The following is a 16,998-nucleotide window of genomic DNA, read 5'->3' as shown; positions in this document are numbered from 1 at the left end:
TGTTTTGTTACTTACCTCAGCCTGGCACAGCCACAGACAGGATGTAGCTACTGGGTAACACCAGACTAAATTTCCAACATAAAACTGCTGTCATTATCCATACATTTTTAAAAACAAAACCCAGTACTTTTCCAATGAAAGAGGTTAAGAAAGAAACATGAATACATTTTCATTATTTGTGGAAAATTATATGCCTGCAACCACAGTGCATAACAGTTGCAGTCATGTCAGATAACTCCCAGACCAAAAAGTGACATCTAGCTAAAAGTTTCCTTTGCTGGATGCCTCCTCTGAATTTCTTCACTTTCTCTGTTTGCCCTGTGTTTACTTCCTCTTTATGTCTAATTTGACATTTATGTCTCATTTCTAACCTACTGATATTCATACGACTGTTTTGGATGCTGTCTTGGCATTGTTCCCCATGCACAGCCATTGGTGTCATAACCAGGAGGATTCTCATGTTTGCACTCAAAGCCACTTCTTGGGCTGCCACAGCATTTTTAAGCAATGACAATCTTCTACAAACACTGTAAGAACTGTTCTTCATACAAACACTTTATCAAGCCAGTTTCTAACACAGTGTCAGCTTTCCACAGCTGCCACATGATTCATAAATCACACAGAAAACAAGTTTGCAGCAAGACTCAGAGTGTCTCCTTCTTTTAGGCCTTTGGGCACACCACTATACACAAACCTATTTCAATCACCATATTTATATTTACAAACCACAGGCCCTAAAGAAACTAAAAGCTGCCATTAATAACTGTAGTTATTAGGCAGGGAAGGAATCTACCAAAGATACCCAACATTTATATGCCTCATTAAAAGCCCAGTGAAGTCAATTATAACGTTTTCTTTTGATCCATTTGATATTGAATAAAAACAGCACCCAGGAAGGAATACTCAAACAGGATTTAAAGAGTCTACTAAAAAACCCCACTCCTAAAATTTTAATTCCTCATCTCTTTGTGGAGTGTCTGCTTACCAGAGCTCTTCTGCCACTTATTCCTTACCCTTGTTAAATCTATTCCCTTCCCTTTCAGGCAATGACACTGAAGTGAGCTGTGTGCCAAGGCTTTCTAAATCATCTTTTCTCTTTGTATGTGCAGAGCAATTTCCACAAGATAAGTTTTTTGCTCATTACCTTGCATGAGTGGGGATGGAAGAAATTAGGAATTCTGTGAGCTTTATTTATATTAAGCCCTAATCCACAAAGTTATATCTATAATCTTTATACCAACAGCCCTCTCCTTTTGATGGTAATTTAATGATGAGAAGCATTCTTTTTCTGTAGGTCAAATATACTGGGTGTGCTTCAAATGATCTATCTACTACAAAAGAAAGTGCTGGCAAACATCATTATTACAGGTGAATCATAGAAACAGCAAATTCAATCCAGTTACTGCTGCAGCATGCAATTACTCCAACAAGGACTTTAGATGCCATGCAGGAGTACTGCTGTCCTAGTTGGACAGCCTTTGTAATCAAAGTGGGAAATGAAATCAGACTAATCTGTTTTACATCAAAAAAGCATGTTAGTTGATAAGAAGAATCAAGATAATCTCTGTACTGTATGTAATATCAGCCTTGCCACTAGCCACTCAGCAAGTGATACTTCAGCATTTTGAACTCAGATTGTTCCAATGTGGAGATGGAACAGACATCCTGTCTGTGCAGGAATCCAGGGCCTTTTTCTCCCTTCTTATCTCAATATAAAATGCCTTAATGAGTTGGGCAGTCTACAATTACTTGAGCTAGATAAGAGATGTAGAGATCAGTAAAGAGAAGACAACAATGTGGTGAGGTGCCGTGAGATGGGTGGCCAGTGCTCCATACAGGAGAGACATGCACTGAAGATGAAGAACAGGATTTGGTTGTATGCATGTTTGTTCAGAGAAATTTGAGAGAAAAGAGGCTTTTTACATCACATAACCCAGAAAAAACGGTTGTGTCAGGGTTTGTTGTGTTCATTCATTCCACCGCCACTCTCATGAGCCAGTGGCAGAGCTCATTGCTCAGCAGAGTATGGTGCCATTAACACAATTAACAGTGCAGTCAGGGCAACACAAAGAAGAGTTACGACCCCAAAGCATGTCCTTTCTGCAGCCAGGATGCATGCTCATGGTAGCTTAAACCTACCTTGCTCAGTCAGCTGAAAGTACACCACCTCAGTGTGAGCTTTACCCTAAGCCACACTTTACCCTAGCCTCCTAGGAACCCCTGGAACACCCTTGAGAATACCAGAATCTCTTCCCTGCAGACATTTTCTCGCCAGGGTAGACAGACACACACAAAAAAAAAGTAAACTGAAGAAAGAGTTATGGCTGACCCAAACAGATACCCCTTTAGTTATTCTTCTATGATGGGATTTATAGAAACTACGTTAATATGGTGCTAGTCTCGCTTGCCTGTGAGGAATGAAGACCTGACAAGCAAGCCCTGTTGTTTGTATTTTCCCAGCTCCTAACTGATTTTCAGGGAAATGCCTATCTTTGCTAGCAATTTATAACCTTGACTCATTCACTGGAGCCAGACTCATAATTCTTTGAATTCACAAACCAAAGCTGGGTTTATGTCTTTCAAATATAGGTGAAAGGCTCACTTGCTTTTTAGTCACAAGCCCCAAAGATAATTAATCTCTGTTCATCTAGGAAATAGGTACAGCTCCAGCATCTGCCTGGGGGCATTTGTGTGCATGTTACCCACCTTCCTTGATGAGCATTCCCATCATGTGATCATTTTATGTGAGGCTCTGCCAACCCCTCCTTTTGGACCTGTCTCATTTTACTTAACTATTTCAACACTGGTTGGACACAGGAGAGAGAATGGCTACATAGCCCCATGGTTTTATAGCTCAAATAGTTGGGTGGGGTGCAGTTTCCACTCCTGTACCCAAGCCAACACCTGAAAAAGCACCAAAACCACATGAGAGAGGGGAGATTGCCCTCACTCCATTAAACTCTGCAAAGTGGCATGTACAGAATACAGAATTTACCAGGTTGGAAAAGACTTTCGAGATCATCAAGTCCAACTTGTCACCCAACACCATCTAATCAACTAAACCACGGCACTAAGTGCCATATCCTGTCTCTTTTAAAACACTTCCAGTGATGGTGACTCCACCACCTCCTTGGGCAGCACTCTTTCTGTGAAGAATTTCTTCCTAACATCCAGCCTAAACCTCTCCTGGCACAGCTTGAGACTGTGTCTTCTTGTTCTGGTGCTGGTTGCCTGGGAGAAGAGACTGACCCCCATCTGGCTATAACCTCCCTTCAGGTAGTTGTAGACAGCAATAAGGTCTCCCCTGAGCCTCCTCACAAAAGACATTGTGACAGCTCCAGCTCAAACACAGATTAGAGACTCTGTTCAAAAGATGAGGGGTGCAGGGCCAAATACCCTCTGAAGGTACTTGGGTCTGGCTGGCTCAGTCCCAGTATCATCAGGCTGATGATGAAAAGCGGAAAGAAATTTTCTGCTCTAAAAAAATAGGTGGATGTTAGGTTAACAAGAGCATGACAGTTTCTACTTTACAATGGCCATGAACTACACTTTGTAGAGTATTATAATGGTTAATCTGTAAATGGCATCTTCATATCATGATCGGATGAGGGGCAGTCGTGGCTCAGTTGGTAGCGCATCAGACCCTTAATGTGGAAGGTCATGAGTTCAAGCCTGCAGTGGACAGTAGTGTCCTCCCTGCTCTAATCATGAGGTCTGTGGTGACAGGTTGGACTCGATGATCTTTGAGGTCTCTTCCAACCTTAGTGATACTGAATACTGAATGCTTTCCTAAAAGATAAGCTCCCAAAGCCACTGTACTAACACATTTAGAAGGAATAACATCCCCTTCTGCAGAATTTTCTGGACTCAGCTTACGCTACACCAGACTTCTGAGCAGCTGATTGCATTAACGCCTTGTGGCCTTTGAGGCTACTATCTACCTTCTAGAAGCTTATTGGTAAAATATTAACCACATCATGTACTTTGTGTAGCGAAAGGAAATCAAATTTGACAGGTCTGCTTAAAAATAAATAAAGCTTCCACTTTTACATAGTGCCCACATAGGCTGGAAACTCCTTCAGATTTCTCTGTAAGTACATATGAATTATTCAAGAGCATTAGCAAAACTGAATGATCTTTGACCCATGTCTCGGGAAGGTTTAGATATGAAAATTCCCTTGCTTCCTAAGTCATTTGCTTTTTGTACTTTTTGAAGTTTCTGCAAAAGAAAATACTTGTAAATATAGGCAGACTCCAAAGTGAACAAGCAATATGATGAGGTGTCTTTGTAGTTTGATATACTGCTATTAGGCAAAGGAACCTTGTTCCATATGCCACTGCAAATAGCAATTAGTTCAAGTAGAAAAGATTATGACCAGGTGCATGTTTTTGAAGTGATTTTTGGTGGGAGGAGGGAAAGGCCTCTCTTTTGTTAATTGTCTGTGGTAATTCATCAGGCATTTGAGGAATTTAGGGATATTCAACCTTTTGTCCTTGGCCAACAAAATACAGCCTCCATGGCATCTGTGAACTGGATGGAGATGCAGGGCTTATTGATGGTTTTCAGTCTGCTGAAGTGAAAGACGACACGAAGAAGCAGCGTATGTTATATTTGTCTTCCACAGCAACATTTATTTAGCAGGGGCTTTGTTGGAAGGCTTGTTAAGAAGAAATTCAGAATGAGCCTCTCCAGTGTGAGAACCCATGGACAAGCTCAGCTCAGGGGCCAAGGCAGGCAGCAGGCAGATGAGGTAGCTGTGGTGGTTCCCTCAAGCCTTGCAAAGCGAAAGGTGACTTTCAGAAAATGACAAAGAGAGGGGCCTAACACAACAAAGTATGCCCCTGAGAAGAAAGATACTCTCAAAACTTCAAAAACCTCCTTAACAGATTGGATTAGCTTCTTCTAATCCTTTGAACCATGGGTAGATAGGAGTTCAAAGGACTAATGTAATTTTATTATTACACTTAATCAAATGTTTGAGTTAAGAAATAGGAATTGGGCTAAGGGCAACCTTCCCTTATCAGCTTCCAACATCTGAAAGCAGGAATGAATTAATTAAGTAAATGTAACAATCTTAGGGGTATAACATAAAGCAGCAGCTGAGTCAGCTTGACCATCAGCCATTTATTGGGGTGAGATGTGCAGCTCAAGTACTACCAGATGATTCAATTCACGTATCTTGGCGATAACAGATAAACCAAAAGGCATGCCTAGGGGGAAATAGCATCATAAATTGGCAAGGCAGAGAGTCATTCACCAGCTTAAGTAAAATGTCATCAAGAAAGTTGCGCACTTAATCCATACAGAAGAGTAGGCTGCTTTACCAAATGAAAGCAGGTCTTGCAGGATAGCTTTTCTTTAGAGGAGGAATGAGATTTGCCAGGTCCAGGCATTTTCATGCAACTGGCTTACATCAGACTGTGCACTCCAAATCCTTATTTTCAGGAGTTTTAGCCCTAATACCAGTGCCAAATACAAACCCATTGGTCATGATAAGAGAATTAAAACACAGGGTGTGTTCTTGACCCTTTCCATAGCTTCCCACAAGAAAAGATTTATTCACAAGTTTCTTTCTTTTCTTCTTTTTCTTCCCTCCCTTCCTCTTTTCCTTCCTTTCTCCCTTTCTCTCTCTCTTTCCTAATTATGAATGAGATGTGACTAAATTGCAGTATTTATTTACACACAGTCAATTAAGTCAGTGTATTTTAACAAAGGAAATTACATTTCAGCATGATAGATAGAGATAATCAGAGGTGGACAACTGAGTCCATGAAAAAAATAAATTATCTGAAAACCCAGAATATATTATTACATATTTTCAATAAAGTAGGAACCTAAGTGTTGCTGAAAGAAAGGTGTAGTGTGGTATAATTTGGGTGCCTCATTCTGCTGGCTAGGGATTTCCTCTGTCTGATAGAAAATTAGCTATAGAATATCTAGAAGGCAAATAAGAGGAAAGGACAAATCTAAGCCCTGATCTGTTGCCTCTTTCACATATACAAATATAAAAGAAAGGGGGGAAAATGTTATGGCCAAAACAACAGCCTCAAACCAGCTACCAACGTGATATTCATGAAGGGGAGGCACTGGCAGTATACTAACTGTATGAAGTCATGCTATCCAGGTCCAGAACAAGACCAAGAGCTGAGAATTTAGGAAATACACCAGAAGGATCTCCCTCTGTTTCAAGCCCACGCCTAAAACACAAAACTCAAACAGCTTTCTGCAGAAAAGCCAGGCCATTGACTGCATGACTCTCAGACATCGCCATGGCAATGGTCTGTGATGTCAGAGACATGGGATTAGGAGTTCCTGGCATTGCTGAGCTAAGGGAGAAGCATGGCTGGGAGGGAGACAACTCCCATCCAAACACCTCTGACAATAGAAACAGGAATTTCAAAAGCAGCTAGCGAAGAACTTTTGGTAGTAAACCATTCAGAAACAGCCAGAAATTCAGTGTCAAATACGTACTGACTGAAGAGAATCCCAAAACATTCATCCTGGGAGTAAATCCTCAAAATCAGTGGAGCAAAGCCAGTGTTGTGTCAGCAGTAACTGTGACATTACAATCAAGACAATTTTTTACCAATGAAAGCAAAATACAGTGGTGGAAAATGCAGCATCTTTAAGTAATTTATACAATGAGTATTTATTTCAGCTCCACTGGTAAAATGATGAATGCAATTTTACACATTGTTTCCTTGGACCAAAAGTTCACAGTAGAAAAGACAATGTAGGAGCTACATGTGAGTGCACTTAAAATAGTCAGACACCTCAGCTTGTATGTGTGGGAATATTGTGCAAAACTGCAAGCAGTAACAGGGGACTTGACAACCAAAGGCCACTCCTACAGCCTGAACCTTGGAAAAGGAACAGATGGCAACAACTAAGCTGGCAGTTCAGCCTTTGGAGGCTGAGACAGGACCCTCCCCAGCCCTGCAGCACAGCTTATCACAACACCAGGGATGAGCACTGCTGCTCTGAGCCAGCTGATAGACTTCCTTCTTGGGGTAGGCATGCAGCTAGGGAATTGGGAAGAAGTAAAAATAAAAATGGGGAAACAAATATAGGGAAGGAAAGAGTGCAGAGGAGCAGAGCAAAGGTTGAAACTGTCTTATTTTATAGCAGTGTTTTGTAAGAAAATAAGCTGGTTCCTTCTCTAACCTAAGACTGAACCTGGAACCAAATGTCATGCCCCCTCTTTCCTGCTTGGGTGGCCTTTCTCCGTCTTGGAGTTGCTACTGCAATGACTAACCTGCCTATGTGCCTATATTCCACAACAAGACACCTTTAAATCAGAAGAGCTTTGTCTGCTTCCTAGACAGGAAGCCTTGATGACTCCTGCGTTGAACAAGGACAACATGTGATGAGTCAAAAGACCTCTAGCAATATATTTCAACTGAAAATTAAATAAACTGAAGGATACACTCATACACACCCAGCATGATTTCAAAGGTAACTTTAAAAAACAACGCAGGAGCCAGCACCTCTTCAGCACTGTGCTGTGATTTAAGGCATGTCTACACCCAGCAAGGGAGCATTGAGGCAGAGCCCTGAGCTACCTGTTTTCAGAGCTCAATGGTATATAATTACTAATTGGCCTTGCTTCAAAAAAGGGTGCATCCCCACACAGAGCCATCTATATTACAGCTGGGATATGAGCTGGTACTTGTGTGTGTGTCCATGCTGTGCTGTGGAGATATATCAGCTTGTTCAGATAGTTCTGTGCCTTACTTTGTGGGGTGGACTTACCTGATGAAAAAAGTTTTGAAGCAACTGTTAAAAATCTGTGCTTTTGCAATTAAAACTCTATTTTGCTTAACTCAATTCCAAGTAGACCAGCCCGTATTATTTTTGGTACAGATGTTGGAAATACTTCTAAATGATTTGAATTGCTGGTAGGATTTTTGTGTCTGTTGTGCAACCCAGAAACCCTGGGCTGTAAAACAGAAGCCGTGATTCTAGGTGACAACGTTTTCCTCAGCATTTGCGCCTCTCCTTTCGGTGCCAGTGAACTGTGAAGAAGCCATGCTGCAGATTAACACTGAGCCCTCTGCATTTTCTGCATCGTCTCTTGTGGTATTTTAAGCATCTGATGACAATTACCCACGTTGCTGGCATGCACCTATGTGCTGTTGCTGATTCTTCCCATTTTACTGATAGTAATTCCTATTTCCCTGAGAGCATGAAGGAATGGCAGGCATAGAAAATTGTTTACATTAACCCCCCATTCTTCAGCAGCTTGGCTCTTTTTCAAGTCTCACTGGGTTCTTTTACTTCTGCCACTCCCAGCACAGCACTTCACAGAAATGCAGATGTTGCAAAGAGCTGGATGCACATTTAAATGAAAGCAATGGTGTGGCAAGTCAGTGCAAGGTGCTTGACCAGAATTAACCCACCAACTGAGTGGGGTGTGAAGGGTACTCTTTAGAAAGGACTGCTGGCTTTATCTTTGAGGTTGTTGCTCCCTGAAATAGTAGGATGCCTCTAGCACCTTCTTGCCTGTAGTAGAAGTTGTGACGTGACATCAGTTATATCAAAACTGTTCTTGAAGTCATGGCTGCAGAAAAGGTATCTATCTTTTCAAGTGATTTTCACTTAGCCACTATTGTTTTCACTGGAGTTCTTTAAATAACTTAATCTTTCTTAGTAATAAACATGACCTCACTTTTAAGTTACTGGAGAAATGCTGTATACCTGCAACAGGTCACAGAAAAGTGTGCAGGACAATTATGTTGTGTCTTTGCAGCTGAAAAAAGTGAATTGCAGAGGTTCCAGCACTGTAAAATACCTACAAGGGGAAATAAATTAAATAATTATTTAATTCTTATAGCTGGAAGTGAGTGGGAAGGAATTTTGGTGACATTGGAATACACAGTGGTCAGAGAAAAAGAGTTGATTGTATTAGAAAAGTTTTTGACAGCCACCTTCTCTGAACACTTTGCCATACTGAGAGTGAAACAAGAGATTAAACAAAGGCCACTTTTTTCTTAAGATAAAATATTTGCTTGCTGTGTTCTGCAACATATTTTCATTGTATCGAGTTCACTAAGTACAATTATTCATCTTTTAAAATCACATGAATAACGACAAGGAAGCTACAAACACAAGTGCAGATTCATGTCCACATGCTCACACTACTGCTTTCCCATGCCTTTTCCTCTTTTAATTATGTTCTTTTTCTAGTAAGTAGCAGATTACCTGAAACATATGTCAATTACTCATCCTTTTCACTTCAAATCTTGCCCTCTGTTCCAGATTTCTTGGAATTCAATGGGAGTTTTCAAATTACTTCTTTATTCACTGTCCCTCAAATGTTCAAAATATTGTATGATTATACCAGAGTTTATGTGGAACTTTCTAGAGGACACTCTGACCCAGCTGGATGTAAGAATTAGATACAACTAAATCAGATTTTTAAAGCTGCAGACCTGAATTTATGGTACTTCTGCACTCACTGATTCAATCTCTTTGATTCACACATAACCAGTTTTGTCTTTCTGCCCTTATAGGGACAACAGAAATTGGTTTCTTGCGGAGTGTTTACCATCTGTAAAGCACCAGGTACTGCACAAAGGTGAATAGTCACCACGTTATTGTGGGGGAAAGTGGATGACATATGCAGCTGCTTGATTCTGGTCACTCACTGCTCCCAGAAAAGCATTCAGGTGTTTTGAGTCTCATCTTAATTCCAATAACTCTCCTAGGATGAAGGCAAGTTCATTAAATCCTGAGGTGCAATTAAGTGCAATTAACTTCAAGGAAACTAAAGGAGAGAGATACAAGGTCTGATCCTCAAAAGTCCACATAGCTAACTCTAAATTTTATTAATTTCATTAATAGATGAGTGTGCTCAGCCCCTCTCAGAGGCCAACTACTGTGCAACTTGCTCAGTTGTGTAAACACCACTATTTCTGTTTAGCAGATTGATTTCATTGATATTGTACTAAAACCAAAACAAAATATCAAAGTTGCTGGTGGTCTTCTTGGCCTCACTAATCTAACATGTAATAAGAGTTAAAAATAAAAGATCAACCTCTCTGGATTTTTCAAACGTATTGACTGAAATACCTGGGAAAATATCTGCTTTGGTAAGATTCTGAAAATGCATCACAAACATCAGAAATTACTGATGCTAATAATCCTACCATTGTTCCAGCAGAATAAAAATAGAGGTCTGTGTCAGGCTAAGAAGTAAAAATATTCAGTCAGATATTTGTAACTGTTAGTCATAGCTTGATCTCTTAAATCTCTTTCCTTGTGGAAGAAATTATTAATGAAAAAGCAAAGACAAAAATAAAGCTTTTGAGTGCTATGAGAATATATTACAGACAGCATCAGTAGGTGTGTTTTTCCAGTCTGCTCATTATCCTAAATACCTAACAAAGCAATTGCATTTTTGCAGGCATATAAAGATCATAATTCATTATATTTAATCTATTCATGCTCTTCTAAAGGACTTACTACACTTCTTCATTAACCATCACAAAGACAAACTAGAGATGGTCCTTATCTTCAAGGGTCTCACTCTGCAGATATATTGCTCCTGGGCCACAGTACCTCCTAATACAGACACAGTCAATCTTTCCTCATTCTCTTCCCAGTATATTTCTATTTCTCTTTATGGTGTTTAAGAAGTCCCTACTGATTGTGTGCTCAAAAAAAAATGTTGGATTAAACTCTTCAGTATCCCACCATGATCTTTCTGATCTCCTGCTTTCTCATTCCCCTGAATGCCCAGAGAAGGCAGCTCCAGGGTGGATGGATGGCGGTGAGAAGAAAGTGCAGCTGCTGCTGCAGGGATGCACGACACCAACCACCAAAGGACCAGAAGCACAGAGGGTGCAGTGGAAAGCTACAAGGAGAAACGAGATAGAGACCTTCTGAGCAGCCCTGTCAAACCCATATCTCTGGGCATGCTCCCAAGGGCCAGGAGGCAGTTGCAGCTGGCAGAAGCATGGCTTGGGATTGCTTGTCCCTGGCCAGGGTGCTGGGGTCAGAGGAGAAACTGGCCTTGTACCTGTGACATACCTCATCTGGAAAGCACATTCTCCATTTGTTTTCTTCTCTCTTTTACTACCTACTGTACAATCAGCAGATCAACTGCAGCATTTTTGTATGTTAGATATGTGCCAAAGCTTTGCTACTCTCCATTCAGGATCAAGATCCTTTGGGGTTTATTCCCCACTTCTTTCACCAGTTGCAACAACTTATTTTCTAGGGGACATTTTTTGTTCCCACCATACTTCACATAGCTCACAATCTGCTCAGGTCCAGTCTTCCCTCCTTAGCTTTATTCCTTTCTACAGAAAGTGCTCCTTTTTTCTCACTAAATCAATGAGACTTCTTTAAAAACCTGGAGTTAGAAATTCCTTCATGAAATCTTGTGCAACAACCAGGGAAGGGTGGAGATATAAATATCATAAAGTACAAATTTATCACTGAATCTGGAGCACATCCACAAATTTAAAAGCCAATGGGACACTTAGAGTAGAGATAAACACAGATGGACAACAACATTGCCAAGGAGCAGGATTAGAGAGGACTGCGAGAGACATTAGGGAATGGTCAGATCAAGGCGGTGCATTTTACTCCCACGAATGTCCTTCCTTCCCACCTCTTCCAGTAAGACGAGGCAAGAAATTTCTTACCCCACATTAAGAATTCTTGCAGAGACCTTTTAAGGGTGCAGTCAGTCCTGCCTGGCTCTGTGATACTAGCATGTCCTTCTTTAGAAAACTGACCACTCTGTGACCTTCCTGTACTCTTCCCACTTGCTGTGTTGTCACTCAGCTATGGGCAATGCCAAAACTTCCCCTCTGAACTGTGTCCTAAATTCCCATGACTACCCTGGTCTGCTATGTGTCCTCAGCTAAAAAAATGTGGCTCCTTGAACCGCATGTGTGTGAGATTGCTCTTTGGAATAAATTGTTTCACTGCATGCAAGCAGATTGCATGTGAAAATTCAGTTCTTCCTCTAATGAAAAGGTTGCTGGTGGTGACTCTACTTGGTTAGCACCCTTTGGGAATTAAAAGTAAAAAAGGAAGCATGATATAGCTCCTTTTTCTTCCTTGCTTCCCCCTGTGAGCTTTGGAATCTCTGGGTGCTTAAAAATGTAAAAGGAAATCTCTGATTTCTGAGGCTGGCCATTTCCTTCACATTTCTCTTGGCTGCTCTAATGTCCATCCAGCAAACCACCTACTACCAGCACACCTACCACAAGCATTCACTGCCGTATTAGTAGGGAGTGATGCCTCTTGCAGCCAAGACCTAAGATGCTGGCAATATGCTAGCTTATGCTCTGGAAAGTTTAAAACAGTGAGCTGGATAGGTTTAACCATTTCTTTATGCAGCAGACACTTGCAATGAATGTAGTAACCTAAGCATCATCCTGTGTGAGTCACAGAAAAATTTTCAGCAGAAATTTTTTGACATTGCAACACACTTCCCTATATTTAGATGCAAGGAATGATGTCTCAGAAGTTAAAAAGAACTCATTCAAGTTTGAAAATTAAACTTCCAGGATGGTTTTGGAAATTCTGCCTTACTAATCAGGGGAAAATAGGCAGCAGTCCTCTTCTAAGATCAGCCATAAGCAAGTGGTAAGATTCACATCAGCTCATACACTTTGAACATTCAAACCTAAGAGATATTTATTACTCTGAGCCACATCAGGCTTGTAGCTGTGGTCCTCAACATCAGCTATTATTTTTTCTTTAGAGTTTTTCATTTTCTGGGGATTTTTTTCCTTTTTTAAAATGCACTGTAGTTGCAGATGCAATCAAATGTTGCCACTGCTGGTTCCCAGGCATTTCTGGACATATTTGATCCACACAGCCCTGTGTGTTGGATTGCTCTGGTGGCTCTGTACCAAAGGTCTGATTTCCATTTAAACTGAGGCCTGATTCCCTTTAATGCTTCTGCAAAGCAGAAATGGAAAAAGGCCTTAGCAGAAAGAAGAACCGAGCCCTAAATAAACTGAAAACACCTATTTGTCAGGTAGTTAATCTAAGATGTTATAGCCATTTGTAAAAATGTGGTATTTTTCTACAGCCATCCAGGAATGCTGTTAATAGCTCTTCACTGTGGTGCCAAAAAGACACTTTTTGAAGGGATTTAATGCCCAGTTCATTGCAAATCTGATCTTTGCTTTTGCCTGTTCCTCAGCCAGCAGCTATGAACAAAACAGACTTTGAAGACTGCAGCATTATTAATCTGAGACTTATTGCAGTAAGAGAGAGAGAAGGAAATAATCCCTTCTCCTAGCTCTACTAACTCAGTGTAATGGCCCAAGAATGACAGGCTAAACATTACTCCAAAATTATCAGGCTTCATTTCTCATGATGGATAGCAAGCAGCAGATTGCACTTTATCTTTTTAAGCTGACCTGACTGCAAACTAGGAATGTGCAGAATGCCAAGGCCCTCGGTTCCCTCTGCAGCCTCCTCCCAGCAGAAACTGTGTATCATGATGCAATATTTAGCACTTTGTTCTTCTAGCGCTTAGGACAAAGATACATTCAGAGCAAGCTGGTTCCCTGGGGGAAAAGAAAAAAGAAAAAGAAAAAAGAAAGGAAGAAAGAAAAAATCTGAAACTGTTTGCCTTTGAAGACCTGTGAAGCATACGCCTGTGTTGATTCTGGAGGAGAATGTGGGGCTTGGTTAGGGGGAAGCACTTCAAAAAATACATCGTCAACATATCTCTTGAGCTGAGCTTTGATCAGCTTCTTTTACTGTCCAGTAAAACAGCTGGTAACCACTAAAGCATTTGGAATGATGTCATGTGGTACAACGAGGACCAGTGCTGAGTACAAGGTGGTCAAATGCCTTTACAGTGAAGAAGCCACTCCTCTCTCCATCAAAGGCATATCAGGTTAACGACAAACCCACACGTTATGCATGCCTAAAGATTTTTCAAGTTGTCAAAATAACCAGGGATAAGAGGGTATTTTCATTTCTGTCAAAAAACTTTCATTTATCATGTTCACAGTTGTATGACAATTAACTGTCACTCTTTTTACTGTTTTCCTCCCTCTGTTTATTTCCCTCCTACGTAAGTTGACTCAATCCCCTCATCCAGATCATCAACAAAGATATTAAAGAGGATGGGGCCCAGAACTGAACCCTGGGGGACACCACTAGTGACTGGCCACCAGCTGGATGTGGCACCATTCACCACCACTCTCTGGGCTCGGCCTTCCAGAGAGTTCCTAACCCAGCGCAGAGTGTTGCTGTCCAAGCCACAAGCTGACAGCTTGACCAGCAGTTTGCTGTGGGGGATGATATCAAAGGCCTTGCTGAAATCCAGGTAGACTGAGAGAGTTGTTAGCCATTGGAATGGGCTGCCCAGGGAGGTGGTGGAGTCACCATCCCTGGAGGTGTTCAAGAGGTTATTGGATGCGGCACTTGGTGCCATGGTTTAGTCATGAGGTCTGTGATGATGGGTTGGACTTGATTTTTGAGGTCTCTTCCAGCCTTGGTGATTCTGTGTGATACTGTAAGTGAAACACCTCTTCTATATTTTCTCATTATTCTTACTAGTCGGATACTTCAGTTCCTAAACAAGGAAAATGAGTGGCAAAAAGATAGTTTAACACTCAAATATTGGTGAGGAGAGGGAGGATTAATTAATAAATTATAGTTAGACCAGTTTTCAAAACTAAGGATTGTGATAGAGTTCAATTAAAATTAAAACTAGGGGGGGAAAAAAAGCTTTGAATGTGAGACTTATCTTTTTAAAGAATGTTTATGTAAAGGATGTTTATGTCACTTGCTAGCCTCTGTAGAAGTTTTAGTCTGTTAATCTGAGGAAGTTCTGAAACAGTCCAAATCTTTAAAAGGCACAGAAATATGTATCTAAGGGAAGTAAATAAAAATGCATTATGGCATCAAATGCTGATAAATTATCACTTTAGGGGGAAAAAAGTGCCAAACAACACAGCTCTCCTCTATTTGTGTATGATTCCTTTCATAAGTCTTTCCCTGTAACATACACTTAGGTTGAGTGCATTGGAAAGCATCCACTGGAAATGAGACTGCAGAAAAGCCATCCACAACAGGGAGTACAGGAGAGCCCATCCTAGAAGCACTGAGTCTGTTCTGAAACTCCAACAGTCCCAGGCTGGTCTCATGAATAGCAGCATTGTAAGGGAGGTGTTGCTGGAGTCATAACTCTCTGTGGCTGTATTTTGAGGAGGTAGAGAGCATGCACACTGTCCAAAGGCCCAGGTCCACAAACACCTAGACTAAGGATTTGGGTGCAGTGAGGAAGGGTACCACACCTTCTCAAACCCTCAAGCCTAGGCACACACAAGCAACACAACTTGTGCCAACTGTCTCACTTTTTTTCACTAGGCAAAGACCAAAGCTTTGCTCTCCCCCCTTCAGGTTCACTTCCTTTGGGCTGTGGTCTCCACTTCTTCCGATGAGGGTATAAGGAGGCATACACCACACCATCCAGATCCCTCTTAGGAAGTGGGGGGGAAGGGGAAACACTGAAGCCAGCTGCAGCTATGGAAAGGTGCAAACTGCTTTTGTAGCCCACTGGTTTGGAAGCTGTGTGACTTTTACTCTCCTTCTTATCTTACCTAACCAACAAGACAGACTTGTCCCTAGCCACATTAATTTCTTCTAAAGAAGAGGATAAATGAATTCATGTAGCATCCAAATACTGTAGTCCTGCACTAACAGTATTCCTCAGCAGGACTCTGGGTAAAGTTCCTATCACTTGCCAAGGCTGTCATCATGTCCATCAAAATGGCCAAACATCCACACGGCTGTTTGTCTCCTGCCATGCCCTGGAGTATTTTCTCCTATTTCAAAGGGAGGGTACAGGGACAAGGTTGAAGCATGCAAGCTTTGAGTTGAAGAACTTGCCCGTCATCCCACACTTACAACTTTCTTTGATGGTTCTCAGGGGTTACGTTCCTTTTCTACAAGCTAAGCACATACATTTTCTTGACTCATGTATTTCAGAAAGATATTGTGCAGAATTTATTCACCTATTTCATATAGCACCAAATCTCTCTGTGCTGCACAAGCAGTTTGATGAAATAGAGCAGAAATACAGAGTAGGAAAAAGGCACCACAGTCTTTGGTCTCTTTGTCAGGAACGTTTTGCTGCCATGAGAATGCTTGGGGTTATATTTTTTCCTGTGCTGCACTGGTAGATTAATCTTTTGTATGGCCAGCTGTTTAGAGCCCATTTGGAAAGCTGTGGAGAAAATGCTCTTTTCATAAAAACAATCCAAATCTTCTGTAAATATCTGCTGTCATATTTATCCTTTTGGAATTAAATTCAGCTATATTTTTTTTCAATTAAACTTGCTACCAGAGGAAGCAATAGTTGCCAAAACTGTCTAAATAGGTACCATTTGTGAATATAAACAGTTTCAGATTTTTTTTTGTCTGAAAGCTTAAGTAGTTTCATAATTTCTGGTGTTGTTTTTGAGTGGTTTTATACAGAAATAGACCAAAGTATGTTGAAACTACATGTAAGCAGTGGAGAAGGGGGAGGAGGACAGTTGTTTCAGAAAGGGCTGGAGATCAGAATGGGAGGCTGTGAACACAAATGAATTACATGCACATGAGTTGCAAAAGGAGGAGGCGGTCGCTCTCCACATTTGGAAATGATAACAAATAGGCTGTCCTGTGATCTCACAGTCCAGAGCTGTAAATCCAGGGAGGAACAAAACAGGAACAGTTGACCATGGCTTGGATCAGGATATGAGTCTTCAATGAACAGAACAAGGTAGTTGTCTTCGCGATAGGCTAGTGGTGTTTCACCAGGCACCATGTCATAGACGCACTCAGAGTTTTACTGCTTCTTAATGTCTACTTACAGCAGCACTTAAAGATAAATCACTTAGATATAAATCACTCACAAAGTTTAAAAAAAAAATAATGAAAAAGAAGGCAAAGAAAGAAGCAGAAACATAAGGGAGAGAGCAAAATGAGAGAAAACATATTTGCTGAGTGTGGATTAGACTGTGCCCTGA

This window comes from Melanerpes formicivorus, unplaced genomic scaffold (genome assembly GCF_026170545.1).
Source record: "Melanerpes formicivorus ecotype bairdi unplaced genomic scaffold, bMelFor1.0.p_v2 SCAF_8, whole genome shotgun sequence".
Classification (NCBI taxonomy): domain Eukaryota; kingdom Metazoa; phylum Chordata; class Aves; order Piciformes; family Picidae; genus Melanerpes; species Melanerpes formicivorus.
This window is presented reverse-complemented; position numbering follows the sequence as displayed.